General features: G+C 43.1%; 1 long non-coding RNA gene across 1 annotated transcript; it reads left to right on the plus strand.

The window, feature by feature from the left end:
- Positions 1–3,953: 3,953 nt before the first annotated feature.
- LOC116883842 lies at positions 3,954–13,924 on the plus strand. Its single transcript, XR_004385798.1, has 3 exons — positions 3,954–4,307; positions 8,095–8,196; positions 13,691–13,924. It is a non-coding gene; the product is annotated as an uncharacterized LOC116883842 (long non-coding RNA).
- Positions 13,925–14,164: the final 240 nt, after the last annotated feature.

The raw sequence follows: 14,164 nt of genomic DNA on the forward strand, positions 1-14,164 counted from the left end.
TACTACAATGTGACCAAGGCCTGGGGTTCAGCTGTCTACTGTGCCCACATTGAGCACCACTACAAATGCTTTTAGATCCTTTCTTCCCTCTCTTCCTGAGAGATAGGAAGGGGTAGGTGCTGGAAGTCTCCCATTCTATCCCCAAAGATTGGACCAAGAGCTTCTGTATGTTAAGCTCCCACTTTGCCTAGCAAGGCCCCAAAAAAAAAAAAAAAAAAAAAAAAAAAAAAGCTCCCCCCCCTGCTGGTAATAATTCCCCTTCTTCTTCTTCTTCTTCTTTTCTTCTTCTTCTTCTTCTTCTTCTTCTTCTTCTTCTTCTTCTTCTTCTTCTTCCTTCTTCCTTCTTCTTCCTCTTCCTTTCCTCTTCTTCTTCTTCTTCTTCTTCTTCTTCTTCTTCCTAGAGCAGGCTTTTCTTTTTTTTCCTTCCATTTTCATTAAATTGGGTATTTCTTATTTACATTTCAAATGTTATTCCCGGTTTCCTGTCCATCAGCCCCCTAATCCCTCCCCCTCCCCTTCTATATGGGTGTTCCCAAAGCCTGGCAAACCAGTCAGAGCCTGATGAAGAATGCAAAGGTTACTGTTTGCCACCCCTAACGGGTCTTCTGTATTTTCTTCTCTTTCCCCTCTTCTCTTCCTCATTTAATGAAGAACTAACTGTGCTTATCTTTCGTAGAAAGTCTCAGCCCTGTGGACCCTGGATGGTATGGGAAAAGGAACAAAAAGACGGGCGTGAGGCATCAGTGACTCAGCAGTCTCCTGGGTTTCTTTCTTTTCCACAGGGGCTATCAGAGCCTGAGTCTCCACCCATAACAAATGGCATCTGTACTGGAAGCCTCTGCATATTAGTGCAGGGCGGGGATGGATAGATGAATGAAGGCAAAGCCGCTGTGACAAGATAGAGAAGAGCAGAAGGCAAGAAGGGGGTGCAGCTCAGTGGTAAGTGCTTGTGTACCACACATGAAACACCAAGTTTCAATCATTTACAACACACACACACACACACACACACACACACACACACACACACACACACCCACAGAGACAGACAGAGACACCACAATGAAGTTAGTCAAAATCAAAACATTATTTAAACAGCCAAGATACAATGCTCAAAGGACAGTATGGAGAAAACCAAGTGGGATTGCTCCACAGCCTCCCTAGAACTTCTGATACTACGAAAGCTACCCAGCGTGGAGGAAGCTACCAAACCAGTACCAGCTTGATTTCTTCAAGGTGTGTGATCAAACTATGTAGTGGCTTCAGCAATAGGAAGAAATGAAAAGACGAAGAATGCACTCAAGAAGCAACTTGAAGAACTGTAGTGAGACAGCCAGCCAGAGCTGGAAGGAGCTGGAAGGATTGTGTTTAAGGTCACAAGAGATGAGTTTAGTGTATCATTGGCCTTTTGAATTGAGGAATTGTAAACAGCCAACAAGTACTAGGAAATATGGAAATTGATCAACAAGAAAACCAAAGCTGAAAAATGGTTTTCTCGGGAGTAACTGAAAAACGTGTGCTGGTTTAATTTTTATTATTTTTTATCTATCAGCTCAATGGCTCAGAGGGTAATTGCACTTTCCCGTGTAGTAACCTGGCACCTAGAGGACCGGTGTCCAGAAAAGGCGGGGCCATGAGGCTTGCAGGTGCCGCTGTCAGAAACCTCAAAGGGGATTTCATGACCTGAGTTCCAACTATTTTTTTTACTGTTGAGATTATACTGTTGAATTTAAAGCTTAAATTAAGAGAATCTTGATACTCTAGAAACTACTAAAAGAACACCTGCTCATAAAAATTCAAAAAAAATCTAAATCAAACCTACATACATCCTGCTGCTTACCTTGCTATTTCTTACCCACTTTTTTTTTTTTAGCCAAACTCACTAATTTGGAGATCATATATGCACACGGTTTTTGTTTATTAGTCTCCAACTGGCTTTGCATGTTTTCTTGTTTGTTTGAGGGTTTCGTTTGTAGTTCTAAATAGGTTCCCACTCACTCTGCCTGGAAGTCACTTTGTAGCTCAACCCGATCTCAGTCTCATAACAATACTCCAGCCAGCCTTCAAAATGCTGGGTTTACAGGTGTGAATTACCATCCCCAGAGAGGAGAGCACACCTGAGGACTGTAAGGTGCTTGGCAATTAGGATGCCCCACACAGGATTTACCTCTCGAATATTCTTGGTTTACTCACACAAACATTCCTAGTAATGCTCTGCTAACATAAAAGTTAAGCAGCCATCTCACCAAGCAGGCAACAGCTGATTGGGCAGAAAAGGCTGCTGAGGGGTCTACTGGGGAATCTGTTCTGTTATGGATGCTTCAGAAGCTTGCAGGCTTAACTCACATTCAAGGTGAGGTCCTTCAAATTCGGCGAGCTGGGAGGCTGGCACCAGTGAAGGTCCCAGGAGGGCCTTGGGAGTGTGGGCCAGGGATTGTGGCTTTTTATTTATGTGCAGTGTATGTGTTGCTTTGTGAGTGAATGTGCGCAAGTGCCTGTGGAGGTCAAAAGGAGGTATAGATGGCCAGGCAGTAGTAAACCACCTGAAGTGGACACTGGGGACAGAACTCAGCCCCTCTGGAAGAGCAGTAAGTGCTCCAAAATGCTGAGCCATATCTCCAGTCCCAACTATTTCATTTTTACTGTAAACACTGACATTTCATTTCAGACTTCTGGTAGGCGACTTTTGGCTTCAAAAGCCTGAAAACTGTGTCCTAGACCACCCCGACACTACCATTTTCTGAACATCTCCCCATAAAGAATAATGAATATTGAATACCAGGGTAAGAACACCTCCCCTCTATAGTCACTCTTCTCTTTGAATTAGGCAACCCTACCTTCGTTTTTTTTTTCTTTGTATTTTCCTTTTTACTTTTTTTTTCTTTTATTGGATATTTTCTTTATTTACATTTCAAATGTTATCCCCTTTCCCAGTTTCCTCTCTGGCAGACCCCTATCCTTTATCCCCTTCCCCTGCTTCTATGAGGGGACTTCCCCAACCCACCCACCCACCCCTCCCTCTTTCCTGCCCTGACATTCCTCTACATTGGGGCATCAAGCCTTCACAGGACCAAGAGCCTCTCCTCCCATTAATGCCAGGCAAGTCCAGCCTCTGCTACATATGCAGCTGGAGCCATTGGTCACTGGTGGTATCTTCCCTGGAAGCTCTGGTGGGTCTGGTTGGTTGGTATTGTTGTTCTTCATGTGGGGTTGCAAAACCTTCAGCTCCTTCAGCCCTTTATCAAACTCCTCCATTGGAGACCCCATTCTCAGTCCAATGGTTGGCTGCAAGCATCAGCCTCTATATTTGTCAGGCTCTGGCACAGCCTCTCAGGAGACAGCTATATCAGGCTCTTGTCAGCATGCACTTCCTGGCATCCACAATAGTGCCTGGGTTTGGTGACTGTATATGGTATGGATCTTCAGGTGGGGCACTCTCTGGATGACCTTTCTCTCAGTCTCTGTCCACACTTTGTCTCCATATTTCTTCCTGTGAGCATTTTGTTCCCCATTCTGAGAAGGACTGAAGCATCCACACTTTGGTCTTCTTTCTTCTTGAAATTCATGTGGTCTGTAAATTGTATCTTGGGTATTCCTAGCTTTGGGGCTAATATCCACTTATCAGTGAATGCATACCATGTTTGTTCTTTTGTGTTGGGTTACCTCACTCAGGATATTTTCTAGTTCCATCCATTTGCCTATGAATTTCATAAAGTCATTGTTTTTAATAGCTGAGTGGTACTCCATTGTGTAAATGTACCACATTTTCTGTATCCATTCCTCTGCTGAAGGGCATCTGGGTTCTTTCCAGCTTCTGGCTATTATAAATAAGGCTTCTATGAACATAGTGCAGCATGTGTCCTTGTTGTATGTTGGAGCATCTTTTGGCTTTATGCCCAGGAATGGTATAGCTGGGTCCTCAGGTAGTACTATGTCCAGTTTCCTGAGGAACCAGCAGACTTATTTCCACAGTGCAACCCTACCATCTTATACCACAAATTCCCAAATCACCTCAGCAAAGCAGATTTCAGACTGAAGACTGTCTATGCTCAGCCAGTTTTAAAATAAACTTCTGATTACTAAATTCTTCCCAGTTATCAGCTTCCTGGATGGCCTGGTTCCCTGACATGTTTCTCTGGTTTTCTTTTTAGATACCAAAAAAGCTCATCTAATCTACTCAAGTATCACTGTGTACTCTGTTTCAAGATGCAAATGAAGTGGGGATTTTCCTATGCTGGACAGAGTGTACAGTTACCTGGCCATGAGGTCTTGGGTCATTGCTGAAGGGAGATTCATGAGGATGCCAGGTAAACTGCTCAAGTACCAAGTCAGCAACACTTAGTGTGCTTGACCACAGGGCTCTTGAGTAGGAATCCATTACAAGAGAGCTCTTAACACACACACACACACACACACACACACACACACACACACACACACACAAAGAGAAGGGGGAGGAGAGCAGGAGAGTAAAACAAAAAATAAACCTGTTGTGAAAGGACTTGAGGATTATGAGGCTAATTTCAGCCAGCCTGTGAGTGGTACCTACAACACCAAGTCTCTGCAGCCCCTGCCACCTTAACACCAGGGTGATATGGAGGACAGGGACTAAATTTGGGTTTCCATCATAGCCAACATAGTCTTAGAGACCTCCATGATCAAAGTTATCTCCCTTCTTAAAAATTATTCTAGTTTTGCTTCTGTGATAAAATACCCCAACAAAAAGCAACTTAGAGAGGAAGGGAGATTATTTCAACTTACAATTCCAGAATACAGTCTATCATGGTGGGGAATCAAGGCAGGAACTTCTAATAGCTGGTTATATCACATCCACAGTAGAGAACAGAGAGAAATGAATGAATATATATGTTCACTTGCTCTGCACAACTTCTCTACTGCACAGTTCAGGAATTCTTGCCTAGAAAATTGTGTCATCTAAAGTGGGCTATGTATTCTTACATCAACTAACTTAATTGAGACCATCCCCACAGATGTGTCCACAGGTCAACCCACTGGACAATCCATCACGGAGACACTTTTCCCAGGTGACTCTAGCTTGTGTCAACTTGATGATTAAAGCAAAGCATCACAGAGACACATTTGGATTTCACATAATAGGATAAATTTCAAAATTCTAGCTTGGGTATTCTAAAATGAAAGTAAAAGTGGTATGAGATATATCTGTCATTTATTAGTCCTCCTTGGTAAAGTAGCTAAAATGTTTTCATTCTTTTTAAATGAAGATAGAAAGCTCCCCTTCATCGGAAGCCATCTAGGAAAGGCTATGACAAGCAAATGAGTTTTCTGGAGCTGGCTCACTGCTTTGCATGGCTGCCACGGGTCTTCTCTGTGTGAGATGCAGGGTCCTCAGAGACTTCATCCAAGGATTGCTTCTTGCTACTGTATTTCCTGCAACTATTACATAGCCTAATGATTCCTGAGCATCAGCCTCCCCAGAATCCTACAGAATCAATATTAAGATGCATTTTCATGTAGTAACACTGTGGAGATGAATGGATGATTTTATAATTTCTGATTATGATTTTATAGAACTCCTAAATTAATACAAGTAAGTTCAAGCCCCCTATAGAATAAAAGCTGCAATTAGAGCTCTGCAAACCTCCATGTGTCAGAACAGGCTAACTGCACTAGGAAAAAAAACAGTCTTAGAACAAATTTATTAATAAGGAAAACATTCCTAGTAGGCTAGAATTGAAACCACTGTCTAATAACTAAAAGTCACAAAATGGGAACAGACAATTTACTATAGGTGCAAGGACAGAAAATAAATGATTCACTAATTTCTTTATACAAGACAAATAATAAGACACAAGGCAGAAGATTTGTTTCTTGACAAATCCATGCTACATTATGACATAAAATTACTGCTTTAAACTTACAATGAACTTATGGAGCTAATAACAGATAATGAATGTTTAGTCAGGTACTAGTCTTAATGGAAAGACATGTAAACGATTCTTCTGTAACTCCTTAAGTTTTATCCATCTATAACATGATGCCTTAAATTTACTATAAACATATGGAATGGAATGTAAGAGTGTTTAGAAAACCATGCGATCAATTATCTTGAGAAAGTATAAAAACTAAGAACCACAATAAAGTGACAGTGCAGTGGCAGCCTCCTTCAGCTTCATCTATTGTGTGTGTACATTTCTGTGTATGTGCCTTTCTTTCCTTCTTTTCTTTTCTCTCTGGCTCACAGACTTAAGGAATGCCTGGCCAGCAAAAGGCCTGAGTAAATGAGAAAAGAACCAAAGTAATTAAGATTCTTGAGCTGAGGGGTTGGGGATTTAGCTCAGTGGTAGAGCGCTTGCCTAGCAAACGCAAGGCCCTGAGTTCAGTCCCCAACTCCTCAAAAAGAAAAAAAAAAAGAAGAAAAAAAAAGATTCTTGAGCTGAAGGATTGTAACCCATAGGAAAACAACAGTATCAACTAACCTGACCACCAGAGCGTCCAGAGATTAAACTAACAACAAAAGAGTACACATGGAGGTACCCATGGCTCCAGCTACATACATAGCAGAGTATGTATGGCATCAATGGGAGGGGAGGCCCTTTGACCTGTGGAGGCTTAATACCTCAGCATAAGGGGATGCTAGAGTGGTAAGGTGGGAATGGGGTGAGCAACCTCACACAGGCAAAGGGGAGGAGGGATGGGGGATTTGCAGAGGGGAAATCAGGAAGAGGGAAACATTTGAAATGTAAATAAATAAAATAACCAATAAAGAAAAGGAAAAGAAAAAAAGAAAAATGATTCTTTAACAAAGAGAGAGAGAGAGAGAGAGAGAGAGAGAGAGAGAGAGAGATTGAGATTCTTTTCCCCTGCTGTTATCAGCAGTCATTAAATTACCAGAAGCCAGTGCTTTTGGCCACAAAATAGCAAAGAGTAAAGAGAAAAATTACCAGAAGTCAGCAGTTTTGGCCACAGTATAGCAAAGAGTTAAACAAAGAGTAAAATCGCCAGAAACCAGCAGCTCCTGGCCCCCAGAACAGGCAGAGAGAGTTACCAAAAGGTCATCAGCCTTTGATCTTTGAATGCTGTGTCCTACCTCAATACCTGAATGCTTGAGCTGGACCCCAGCACTCCTTCTAAGTGCCTAGTTGTCTTAACAGTGGTTACCGTGACTAGTACTACAGACAATATATTTTTATAAAGAACACAGGCTTATCTTGTTTGTCATTCTAGAAGCTAGGAGGTCCAAGAATAAGAGACTATATTACTGAAGTAATTCTTGTTGGGGGGGACTCTGCAGAGTCCTAAGGAGGTACAGGACTTGACACCGTGAAAGAGAAGCATTCAAAATCCAGGAACAGCTAGGCTTTATAATAGACTCATTTAAGATAGCCCAGTGCCAGCTGAGCCATGTCGGTCTATACCTTTAATTCCAGCACTCAGGAGGCAAAGGCAGGTGAGTCTCTGAGAGTTCAAGGCCAGCCTGGTCTACATAGTAGCAGAATAGACAAGGGCTACAGAGAGAAACTGTGTCTTTAAAAAAAAAAGCATAAATAAGAGGGAAGACGATATCCCATTGCCCAATTCATCCTTTAGTACATTGATGCATTACCCCATGTATACCAAAGATCTGGTGACCTATGACCTAATCAAAAAAAAAAAAAAAACCCACCTCCTAATACTTCACATGAGGAATTGGCTTCGGTGCAAGTTTTTCTGGAGACACTAAAAGTCCAGCACCCCAGACTCTTACAGGAAGGTATCTGTTTGCTGAGCTCAAGGAAAAAAGGGATTGTGTAGAACAGGACTCTATTGTCTCGTTATCACTTCAGCGTTCCTCAGACGTTCCCTCCAAATACACATTGCCCCCGTTTGCCAAGGCCATCTACAAGTCTAAAAACAATGTGAGACCTTCACCAAGACAGAGGTACTTTCCAGCCTGGGAGCCAACTATGTAACTTCATAGGCAAAGTCCTTTAGAACAATTACAGTCTTCTTCTTTGAATAATTTAATGTGTGACCGTCGGTTTTAATAACTTTATTATATAGATGACTAGTATTGGAAAATACTTATGCCAATGGCTTGCCAGATATGATATAATTGTTCCATTTGTTCCACAGAATTATTCTACTGAACAGACCATGAGCTACTTGGAGACAGAAATGGAGAAGATACAGTCTCTGGTCTCAGTATGGATGTGTAAGCAGGTGAAATACGTTATGGTATGTGCAGTACCTGTGCTGAATATAAGGGCTAGGAACAAGTAAAAGCTAAAACAATGTTTGCCTTTGGGTATATGAACAAAACTGGTGTCAGAGTCCTTAACACTAGAACTGAGAACTGAAAAATGAAGATGAGCTGATCTCTGAGTACAAGACTTTAATCCCAGCTCTCAGGGAGCAGAGATAGGCAGATCTCTATGAGTTCAAGGCTAGCCTGGTCTGCACAGTTCAAGAGAGCCAAGGATGTAGGCTTAGATTTTTCAAAACCTACTTTAATAAGTGTTGTCAAATGCTTCAACACCCCCTTCTAGCCAATTGTCCAAAGCTACCGGAGAAAACATAGCAAATAAGACAGGGGATTTGGACATATTTAGAATTAGTTCTTTGGGGGCAATTCCAATCTGTTGTCAGGATACCAGCAGTCCAGTTCAGTAGTGTCAGGATACCAACAGTACGGTTCAAAAGTGTCAGTGGTAGCACAATCCAACAGAAACTACCAGGCCACTGCTGAATGGGCACAAGTCAGTGGGAGCAACCAGGTCCAGCTAGAATGCCAGGAGTTCTCTGCTGTGAACACTCAAACAGTGAGGTCGGCAAAGACACAAGACAAACAAATCATTACACAGCTAGCTATGCAAGTACCCTGTCACTGTCTGTTAAGTCTATTCATCTCTAAACATCACGTGTCCTCTCACAGGCCTTGCCTTAGCAAAACATCACCTGAGTCTGTATCACATGACACAATCAGAAGTTTCCACTTCACAAGGATGAGTGACCCTAGCTCAGTAAAAAGAAAATAAAAGGAGGAGGAGGAAGAGGATGACAATGATGGCCATGACAAGGTCATGAGAGGAGGAAGAAGAAAGAAGAAAAAAAGAAGAGAAATAAAGACAAACCAGAGCACTCAATAGCAGAATTGGGCTAGGCTAGCTTGCTTTACAGTAGAGCTAAAGGATGGTTGGAATGAGAAGTGGGTGAGCAATGATGTGATGCCTTTCTTAGAATAAAAGTAGCTAAGACAGCCTTAGGCTTGGAGACTAGGTGAATACAGAAGGAGGACTCCAGCATGACTCCCAGATGCCTGACTTGGTCCAGCAGGTAAATGGCTGTGACAAGCAGAGTGGGAAAACAGAAAAGTGACTAAATCCTTAAACACTGTATTTATTAACGGGGATGGGCTCATACCATCATGCATTCATAGAGTTAAGAGGATAAATTTGTGAAGCTGGTTCTCTCTTTTCCAGCTTTAGGTAAGTTTATGGGTTGTAAAGATTGCAGAGCAAATGCTTTAGCCAGCTAAGTCATCTTAGCGTGTTTGTTTGTTTGTTTGTTTGTTTGTTTCAGTATAGGGGACTGAACGAGGGTCTCCTGAATGTTAGGCAAGTACTCTACCAATCTACCACTCTACCACTGAGCAACTTTAGCCAGCTAAGCCATCTCAGCAGTCATCATCCATCAATCTATCTAATCTATTTTAGTGCTGGGGACTGAACCAGCTCTCCTGAATGTTAGGAGAGCACTCTACCACTGAGCTACATCCCTAGCCCTGTTTTTATTTTTTATTTTGAGACTGTATCTCAGTAAGTACCCAGGTAGACCTTAAATGTTGTCTGTAGCCCAGGATAGACTTAAACTCCTTTATTCTCCCACATAACTGGGCTAACAAGCCCGTGACATCAGGTCCAGAATCAATTTCAATTTTGACATGGAAAGATTGAAGTTCCATGGGAACTTCAAGAGAGGTCTAGGAACCAAATGTCAATGTGATGTGAAGTAGATACAGCTTGAAGTCATAGGCCATGGTGAGGTTTCCCAGGCAGGAGAAGAATTCCCAGGAATGCCAGTACAAAGATTAGTAGAGAGGAGAGAGCCAGCAGCTGACTAGGAGAGGCCAGAGGGACCTGAAAGGCTAAGGAATAGAACAAAGAGAAGGGACTAGTGCAAAAAAAAAAAAAAGACCAGGGTGGTTTGGGGCCATGAAGAATCCCTGTTGAGCAGAAGTGGGTGGCCAAGGCCAATGTTGAGAGCAGTGACCTTCAAATAGAGGATTGGAGCAGGGAGGGGGCAGTTCTTGAAGAACAGTGAGGAAGCAGAGGTATATGTGAATTTTACTGGAGGGATGAATAAGAGGGAAGTGGGGTCAAATGGAGACTCTGTGTTAAGGTCTGAAGCACCAGGGTTGGGAATAGGGCAGAAAGCAGGGTGGGGCTGCTGTGGTCTGGCCTAGAACAGGAATGAGCAAGTGTTGGAGGGATCTGTTGGCACGGAGTGAGCCTGTGACCTCTGAGAGAGCAGGGCAGGTTGGTGGCCAGGGTTGCAGTGCCATGTCTCTAGACACCCAGAGGAAATGATTGGTATGAGTCAGAGACAAATCATGATTAATCATCAAGAGGAATCCACATGCTCTGAAAGAGCTAGGACAAGGACAGCCATGACTCCAGACTACTGAAGAAATATGGCTCGCAGGTGATATGGAGAAGCTTTTCCTTTCCATGACCTAAAGGCACCCTAGCCTAATCCTGAACTGTCCAAGGCTGCCAGAAACATAGGAAAACTTCAGGTTCCTTAGCTCTGCCCACTCCTAGAATGTCCATTCCTCCCAGCTATCCCTGAACCCAGCCAGACAGGACTCCCCACTTGAGGCAGCCAGAGTTTGAACCCCACAACCCACTCACTGCATCCTAGGCAAAAGCTCTTACATACGCATGGCCACTGGAATGGACTGAGCCACAGGGGCCTGTGCTAGAGTCTGGGGTGCTAGAGAGACCCCAGAGGACAGGGATTCTGAGAAGAGAGCAGGGGTTGCACGGGGTGGCGGAGTGGAAGCTGGATGAGGGAATAGGGACAGGACAAGGGCTGAGGTTGGCCTGGGACTTCATGGGCTCTGACCCAGCAGGATTTTGCTCAGGATCTGGCTGAGGGTTTGGGGCCTGAACTGCTGAGAGAAAGATCCCTGGTTGAACCCTGTGGAGCCCAGGCTGGGCAGGGGCGGGTGGGGTTGGGGTGGAGTGGTAGAAAAGGTCAAGTGACAACTTAACCTAAGATGACCAGTCTGTTAGCCACAGGGTGTGGCTTAGACTATGTTCTTGGCCCAGTAGGTGAGGAAATTAAGCATGTCCCATGTGATCTGCTGATACAGCAAAAGCACACGCAGTCACTCTCTTTGGACAGTTTATCTAGTCTGTACTGGCAGAGTCCTGAAGCCTTGTTTTCTGTTGTCATTCTAGTGTTCCATTAGTTATTTGAGTCCTTAGGATATTTATAGTTTTGACATACTATAACACAAGCTGGGCTAGGGGTGTATGTCAGCTGGAAGAGTGTTTGCTTCTCTTTCATTGAACCCTGACTTTGATCATAGAAAACCTGGGAAAGTATGTACACCTGTATTCCCAGCACTCAGGTAGATGTGGTAGAATCTGAAATTCAAGGTCATCCTTGAGTTCCAGCCCAACCAGGGCTACATGAGACACTCTCTCAAAAGTAAATACATAAATAACAAAATTACAAATAATTAAGTGCAAGTCCTTTAAAAAAAAAAGAAACCCCATGCATTCTCAAAGGTCTTACTGTTTAATTATTTTAATATACTGTTCTCAAAGTTAGCCAAATAAGGTAAAGTTTTACTATTCAACTTGGAAAACAGAACCCAAATCTAGAGGTTTTTCTTTCGATGCCTGCTAGATGTCAGGCTGTACATAATTAGCTGATAGGGATAGAATTATTTACCAAATGAGAACTGATATGAGGTTTAATAAAGAATGTGTATTACAGGAGAAACAGAAACACAGAAAATTCTCAGAGACAATCTCCCTTCTGAGATGGAAGGGGGTCCTTTTTTATCAGTGGGTAAGTTACTTGACCTTTGTACATAGGCCATTTGTGTGATGTCATATCTGTGTAGACAAGAAGTGTCCATGTTACTGTCCTTCCTGAGCCTGGCCACTTAGGAGGCCCCAAGGGCCACTGGGGATCCCATGATGCATAAGGCATCGCCAGTTACTGGATCAGGCTTAAGGCAGTTAGGTTCTGTGTTGAAGTGGTTATGTGTGTGAGGGTGGGGGTGTGCTTTCATTCTGGGCCTTTTTGTTTCTACAGTCCCCTCCCCCTCCATCCCAAGATGAGCAAGGTCTAGTCACTAACACTAGATCAAGGTCTTCTTTCCACTGAAACTGCTTCAAATCTGAGAAGGTGGGGTGGAGAGATGGCTCAGAGGTTAAGAGCACTGGCTGCTCTTCCAGAGGTCTTGAGTTTAATTCCCAGCAACCACTTGGTGGCTCATAACCATCTATGAGATCTGGTGCCCTCTTCTGGCCTGCAGGCACATATACATAATATGCAAGTCACTGTATACATGATAAATAAATAAATAAATCTTTTTTTAAAAAAAATAAAAAACAACAAACAAACAGAGCTGAGAAGTGACTGGCACTGTTGGTCTGTCATAGGCATGTAGGACCTTACGCTATGAAAGGTTTGAGTTGTATTTTGTTGAGGGGTAAGGGTGATTATCATAGAAAGCATTGTGAAATAGTTTCAGGGATGTGCCCCAAGCACTGAAGCTGATGGTTAACAGATGATATTCCTGAACCCGTGCCATCTGGCTCTTACTGACTTGTAATCAGAAGATAGCAATAAAACTAAAAGATTAAGGAAACAGGAGCCAAAAAGGAGACAATTATAATAGCAGGTAGATCTAAGTGAGACACTAACCAGGAGACCTGGTCCCATGTGCCCTCCCATAGAGCCTGATCATGGGCTGTCTGTCTTAAACAATATTTGGCTTTTGGATTTTTAACTGCATAGTGATATTTCTATTTGATTGGCCCAGATAAATCACTGCATTCTGGTGAGGCAAGTAGGTTCCTGAGTTGCCATATGTAAGAACGAAATAGCTAGAAGACTGCACCCTCAACTAGTGAGCAAGGAGATGTAAGGAAACAAAAACATATGTTTAGATTCAGTTAGTAGAGTCCAGTGAGGGAGTGATAACTGGATATGTCTATGGAGAGATATTGCTTATTGGGTTCCTTTGAGTGAAGAAGTTGGATAATCTCCAAAGTCCAATTAGGAGTTAAAGGTAGTCAAAGCCAGTCAGGGAAACTGTTGCTTGAGTGCTTCATAGATATATTTGAGAAGGTGATAGACTGTAAGCAGGATTAAGAGAGTGATTGTCCAAACAACTAAAACAGTGGCACCAGCTATGGCAAAGGTAAGGAAAAACAGTAAGCAGGGTTGGAATGGGGCAGGGAAGAGTTGCAGGAGAAAGCCACATCAAGATCAACATAGGAAAGAAGCCAGTTGACAGAGAAAGACTGGAAGGACTGCTACCTGGATTTCATACTCGGGAAAAGTACAATATACAAACAGGAGAGAGGTGAAGCTGTGTAAATGACTATAAAGGTCATGGGGTCACAGGTCCATGGCTGGGTGCTTGGGGGCTCAACACACTAGTGCACTCCCATTCCCTGGAAACTGTCTCTATCTCTGTTTCTAGACATTTCCCTGTCTAATTCTTTGCTGGAGTTCACAAGAATCTGCATACTTTGGCCTGTGGCTCGGGACTTCAGATCCATGTCTATAAGACCTGGTGAGCCAGCCAGAAGAAAGAGGTAAACACAGAATGCTTCTCAAGATTCCTGTCTCTCTTGTCAAAAGTGGCCAAGTGTTCTTACCTAGAACAACTGAAAATGATGGGCAGATTTCCATGGGAGACTGAGGCCGGCCTTGAGAAATCAGATTCCGTTTTTTTTCCTTTTCCCAGCTGAAGGTGCCCCATGGCCAGATCCAAGTGTATACCTGGACTCTCTTCTGCCTCTCCATATTGGGATATAAGTCCAGCAAAAGAAGTATCCATTGGCCAAGGACAGATGCCAAGACCATCATTAAAATTGAGAAGCAGCGCTGGAGAGATGATTCAGCAGTTAAGAGCACTTGCTGTTCTTACAAAGGGCCTGTCTGGACTTCATTC

Source organism: Rattus rattus, chromosome 14 (assembly GCF_011064425.1).
Source record: "Rattus rattus isolate New Zealand chromosome 14, Rrattus_CSIRO_v1, whole genome shotgun sequence".
NCBI lineage: Eukaryota > Metazoa > Chordata > Mammalia > Rodentia > Muridae > Rattus > Rattus rattus.